The sequence below is a fragment of the Zychaea mexicana genome (assembly GCF_025766255.1).
Source record: "Zychaea mexicana strain RSA 1403 chromosome Unknown BDB00scaffold_136, whole genome shotgun sequence".
In the NCBI taxonomy this organism is placed as follows: Eukaryota; Fungi; Mucoromycota; class Mucoromycetes; order Mucorales; family Lichtheimiaceae; genus Zychaea; species Zychaea mexicana.
Genome location: NW_026516799.1, coordinates 63,955 through 70,508, shown reverse-complemented (window position 1 = coordinate 70,508; position 6,554 = coordinate 63,955). Strand labels below are relative to the sequence as shown.

Genomic DNA, 6,554 nt, shown 5'->3' with positions numbered 1-6,554 from the left:
TATGCACTTAATCTGCAGATCGTTTGTGATATCAACGATCGGATCCGTTACTTCTCTGCTGGTGAAACAGGGAAGGTACACGACTTGCGCGCTTTCCGTAAAAGTATGATGGGAAAGAATTTGGATTCATTCTTTGATGAATCTGAATACATTCTTGGCGATGTGGCTTACCCTCTGTCACCGCGCCTTGTCACACCCTATAAAGGGGAGGCACGACAGATCCCGGAAAATCTTCAGTTCAATCGAAAGTTGTCGTCTGTACGAGGTACGTTGTATTATTACGAATTTGTAATTTGTCCATGTATTCTTGTGTGTTGAGCCATTTTCTTTTGATCTACTTTGTGTATAGTGGAGGTTGAACGTACGATCGGGTTTTTGAAGAACAGATGGCAAAGCTTAAAATGTCTACCGATCATGATCAGAAGCAAACATGATTATAAGCGATGCATGAACTGGATTGCTGTTTGTTGTCTGCTGCACAATTTTGTGCAAAACGTGAAAGATGACGGCTCTTACTTGAGCGTCATTGGTGACCTCCAACGGCGCCGCAATCCAGACGCAGACATGAGCAATGTAAGAGAGCTTCGTCGGACCGGTGATGATGACTTTTGGGGTGATGATGATGAAGGTAATGAGTTCGTTGACACAAGTAGACGTAACAGAGGTCAAATCACCCTAGGCGAAATGATGCGAGTGTACTTGAAGATAGCACTTGGAATCACAGCTCGATAGGCCTTTTTGTTTTTTATTGTAATATTTTAAAACTAAAATCAAAAACAAAATAAACCTACTCTCTCTCTTCTACCCTCCAACACTACTTGCCACACTACTCGCTTCTTCTGTACTCTCCCGTCTCTCCTCTCTTTCTTCTCTCCATATGTACTCTCCCCCATTTTTTTGTTTCATCTCTTCTAATTCAATTGACAGTCGCAAACGTTTTATATATCGCGTCTCGTGTTCATGGTGCAGCCGTTGCATGCGTTCTTCATGTGCCATTTCTTCGTGTCTAGTCTGGGCTCGCATTTTTTCGATCGCAAGGTCCAACTGCTTTTGACGAGTCTTGTGTATTTCAACGTGAAGACGCGAACGTTCAGACATGAAACTCTCAGTAAAATCCATGCTAAAAAAAAGAAAGAAACAAAGGAAATATTCGGTCAATAACAAATATCTGTATATCGTATAGCCCATCGAAATGAGCATTTGAAAAGCTTACGTTTCATCATCCACGTGAAGTCTAAGTCCCGAAGCTTCTTGAACTTCTTCACTAATAGCGTCATCGCCTCGCTGTGATTGATTATCGCTCTCGTCTACTAGCCTACCTAAGCTATCTATTTGGATTTGAGAGTTGGCACCGATGCTGTCGCCGAGTATATTCTCGCAATCCTCCCATAGAGGCCACTTAAATTTAATGTAGGCTTTTTTTATATACAGTTTAGTATATACAATGCAATAGGCGTCCTTGTAGATATAATACCACTATATCTGAGCTTACCTTCCCATGTCATATGTGAGTGTAGACCGCCAGGAACACCTTTACCAGACTGGAGATTTTTTTCTCTCGTGTCCTTCTCCCATTTGTCGCGCGACCAATCTACCTTAGTGAGTACTTGTTGTTGTGTGTAAGATGCGGCAAATATGGTCCGGCTGATAGTTGCAGCGGTCGACGACTTGTTTGCAAAAAACCGCTGCTTCCTTTCTGCTACTGCCTTGGCAAGTTTCTTTATATCTTCACTCGTCCAATTGGCTCGTCTTAAAACACATATTCAAACGATAAACAAGTGTATTGACGACAACAATTATTAACTAAACAAAAAGAAATGTCCTATACCTGACGCAGTTGTAGTTGGTGCAGTTGCAGAAGGTACTGTTGCTGCTGCGCTTGAAGAGGCTACTGCTGGCGTAGTAGCTGCCATAGTAGGTACTGATGAAGTTGTTGAATGGCCAGCCATCATAGAATCTGGTACGTGCGTTGCCGATTGTGATCCTGAAGACTGTGCGATTTGCTGGTCACCAGGTGGTATCGATGCTTCTTCGGCCTGTGCGGGCGGTGCTGGCAGCAAAGGCACTCCTCCTGTTTGTGTCTGTGTCATTGGAGAAGGAGGGTAATGAGGAACTTGTGAATATGGGAATGATGGATAAAAAGATGCAGCACCATGCATCACTCCATACGATGGGCTATTTGTCGGTACACTGTTGTCTACGAGGCCGTCCTGCTGCGAACTTGTTTGGGCACTGGTTTGGGGACCATTTTCAGGGTTGTTTGGAATGTGGACACTGAATCGATGTTATGCCATAATTGATTGATATTTTTGGTACTTACCTTCCGTCACTTACCTAGTCATATTATATATGTTACTTCGAGTGAAACTGGGTGCAAACGGGGCTCAATTGCACGCCGTATATGTACATGAAGGAGAAAAGACGAGTGGTCCATTAGGTCGAGAGTCATAAATGCGCATAAATGAGTAAAAATGAGTGGTTAGTTTTAAAGGAAAAAGATGTTTACCCTGGGAATATACTTACATACATACACTTATTAACAAGAAAGGAAAAGGCCATACGCGATTGATTGGTCAGACTATGGTAGAAACCAGGAATGGGAAGCAATTGGTTACTATATATTTTAGTGAAATTGGGAACAGAGAAGTTTTTTCCAAAGCTGATGTAAAAAGACGAAGAACTTGAATGTACAAGAAACAGCATTTACGTATTATATTTTGAACACGAACGAAGATTATTGTCTAACTCCAAATCAAAAATTGTTAAACTAATACAAAATCTTCTATTCAATGTTTATATTAGCATAATCAAAATGTTGTTTGTAGAAACAAAGCCCCAGGTTGTTGTTTGTTTGCTGCTGCCTCAAAAGTTTTTTTATTTTTTGCTGCACTATGAGACAAATTAACGTCAAACAAGATTTTTTGAGTTTTTCTTTTACTTTTTTACATGACATAGCAGAAAAATAGAAAGGCTTATAGTAACCTTAATCAATATGTCCTTATATACTAGTGTTATGCCTTTTATTTCATTCTGATATGTATAGTTTATTGACGTTTTGTGCTCTTCTTTACATTAACCGGTGTAATAATTGATCCGTAATGCATTAACCGGTATATTCGTAGGGCCGAGAAACCTACTAAAATAGGTATCTTCAGAAACATATCTGCATCAAAGACGGTCCAGCTATTTTGCTGAATTTTGCTGGGGGCTTAAAATTCCGCTACCCAATTAAAATTATTTAATTTTTTTGTGAGACCTATGATATCCCAGGTCCAACCAACTTTGATGAGGCCCAATATTAGCGTTTGCCTCGGGTGTTACGCGAGGCGAGTTCAGAGGTCATAATTTTTGGGGGGTGATTGGAAACAAGGACGAGTTTTTGGGGGTGCAGAGTGAAGAAAAAGTTTAAAACGAGGTGGTTTTAATCGCGCGCAATGCTCGAAAAATGTCTCTCCTCTATGGTCTAGTGGCTAGGATCCCGGTCTCTCACACCGGTGGCCCGGGTTCAATTCCCGGTGGGGGAATTCTACCATATAAGAAAGATGTATTTTTTGGTTCTACTTATCTTAGTATAATATCTGGTTTTCTTACGTATCGAGTCGCTTTTTGGTGGGTGGATCTATAGCCAATGAGAAAGGATAAGACCAAAGGGTAATTAGAGAATAGAGGGTTGTTAAGAGATACTTTTTATTGCTTGTGATCGCGTGGCTATTTATGATCTTTTTGTCTAATAAAGTGCCTCAGCACTTGCCAGATGATACAACCATATAATACGATACAATTACGATGCTGTCAAATTCCGCCTTCTACTCATTGTTTGTGTGTTGTCAACATATTTTAGCGCGGCAGAATTCTGTTGTAATTGTTTGCTGCCTAGTGTTGTTGCACAATACTCGGTTATATTAATTACCATACATATTTCTTTTACTGCAGTCATCAAGTTGCGCAGCTGCCCACTTATTATACTTCTTTACTGCGCAACACTAATCGTCGGAGTCATACCTTTATTCATAGCTATTATTATATCCGTAGCTTATCATTGTAATCATCATCATATCCGCAGCAGTATAAATGTATATTCATAGTTGTAGAAATAGTATAAATATGGGTCAACTTGATTGAATAAAAAGAGCATCTAATAACCTATCTATCTTTGTGCATATACCTTCGTGGTCTTATTTCTTTGTGGTCTCCCCTCCGTTTTTATTCCTTCGTGGGTCGTCATTATTCTCCGTGGTACAATTTTACAAAAAGGACGACATTTGGTAGTGGAAGAAAATGAACTTCACCGACGAACAACAACAACAATTCGTGATTCAAGAATTTGTGGTGCGACATCTACTAGAACATCTTCGTGATACCTACAGATCCAACGTACAACAAATCGACATTCCGGATAACCAAAGAACCAACTTTTCCGAGGGACAACTAGTAGTGATGCAAGAACGTGCACAAGGCTTGGCGCAGTGTTTCATGGAATCATTTCCTAGCAACAACGAGCAACATCAACCTCAACAACTAAGACAGGACCTACAAATGCTGACGACTATACAAACAATGCTTCAGCAGCTACAGGCGCAACAAGCAGAAATCAAGGCCTTCCGTGAACAAGCAAACAAACCCACCAACATGAAAATCAAACCTGTCCAACCCAATCTCTTTCGTGGTGTGCACTCCTCGTCAGTGGTCGAAGCCTAGTTACATACTGTAGATAAATATGGTGAGTGTGCCGACCTTACTGACCACGAACGCGTCACCTATGCTTCGACGTTGCTTCGTGATGGTGCCGCAACATGGTAGCGACACTTGGAAATATCGGTACATCCTGACGATGGCTCGGATCAAACCCCAAAGACTTGGCGCGAATTCCAAGAGGTTTTCCGTCGAGAGTTCAAACCACGTAATGCAGAACAAATGGCCCGTAACAAGCTCCGTGCCCTCACCCAAAACTCGACTAAGAGGACTAATCGGTTTATTACTATATAACTTACTATTACCAAATTTTTAATTATCAGCTGAATTTTAAAAATCGAAAAAACAAAATTGAATTTTTTTTATAATATAAAAATATAATCGCAATAATATTAACTAATAAAAAAAATGGTGATCCTCAACACAGAAATCCTTGTACGTAAACAAACTATGGTTGCTCTTATTTCGCTCTGAACAGAGAACCCAAAATAGTTTTGCAAGAATTCAAAGTCCTCTCTACTCAGATCGAACATAAAGGCGCACCGCACCGAGAAACTTCCTTTTCTGTATATACCCCGAGGTGTTGCATGAATAACAACGCGATTGCCATACGAAACTTTGTACCCGACTGTATATATATATATATATATATATATATACGCTGTGAATATAGTAGAAGCTAATAAATAAATTTCTCTATAATTCACTTCATCCATTGCCTCTCTATTTTTTCTGATACCTATTATGCCAAACAACAGCAACAACCACAACAACTTTCAAATCTTGATGTAGACACCCGCTAGTTCATCATCAGATCCTCAGCAACAGCAGCAGATACAGCAACAGCAAGATTCAGAAGCACCGATGCAGACACCGGAATCCCAAGCCCCAGAAGCATTGCCTGCATCAGTGGCCGCTGATAGTAATTTGACATCGCCTCTACCCAGTTCGCAGACGCCCATTCCTACCTCTGCACGACGCCATACATGGGACGAGGCCCACATCGATGCACTCATTATGGCTGTAGGGACTCGATACGATAGACTGAAGACAGTTATCGAAATGCAAGCCAAAGGTCGCATCTGGAATGAAATACTTTCTGAGTATGTTGCAACTGATCCATTAGGTCGAAGTAAAGAAGCATTACAGAAGAAATGGCAAGATCTAGTCGATGAATATCGCGATGCTAGGGCCTACGTTTCGCAACAGTGGTGAGAACGGCCCTTCAGGTCAAGAGCGATGGTGCTACTATGACGCTGTAGACAGAATTGTGGGAACTGACCCTGCAATTGTACCTCCTGCCACGATGGATTCCCTCGATGGCCTCATTGTCAATAGCACCCAACGAGAAAGGGATAACGATAACGATGTCAGCGAGCGGCCCACACAGCAACGACGAACAGCGGCATTTCAAGAGCTTGTCCTTGAGAATGCCGATCGGCAAACCGATCGCCTCATTGCCAGCATCAGCGAGGCATTCCAGCGGTTTGAGGAAGCAGAAGACCGGCGTTCGCGAGAGGCGTAGGAAGCAGAAGACCGCCGGTATGATATATACTTGCAGACACTAAGAGATCTGTTTGGTAGCCCTACAAACACAAATAGAAGTGGAGAGCCTAGTAATAATAACGAAGAAGAACAATAAATTTTATTATATTATAATATGACATTTATTCAGAACTGTTAAAAGTGTATCTAGAATACCCTGTGTGATGATTAATATCTTCTAATATAGCACTTTACTGTACTTTACAGAATGTGAAGAAGAAAACTAGTCATGCCATTACAGACAATAACTGCTACGAAAAGATGCCCAATTATTTAATACACGAACTTTTAGTACTAAGCAGCACTTCACGTCAATA

The 6,554-nt window shown here is 41.0% G+C and overlaps 1 non-coding gene across 1 annotated transcript; it reads left to right on the top strand.

Annotated features, from left to right (window-relative positions):
* The first annotated feature begins 3,452 nt into the window (after nucleotides 1-3,452).
* Nucleotides 3,453-3,524, top strand: BDB00DRAFT_t118. Its single transcript has one exon. It is a non-coding gene; the product is annotated as a tRNA-Glu (tRNA).
* Nucleotides 3,525-6,554: the final 3,030 nt, after the last annotated feature.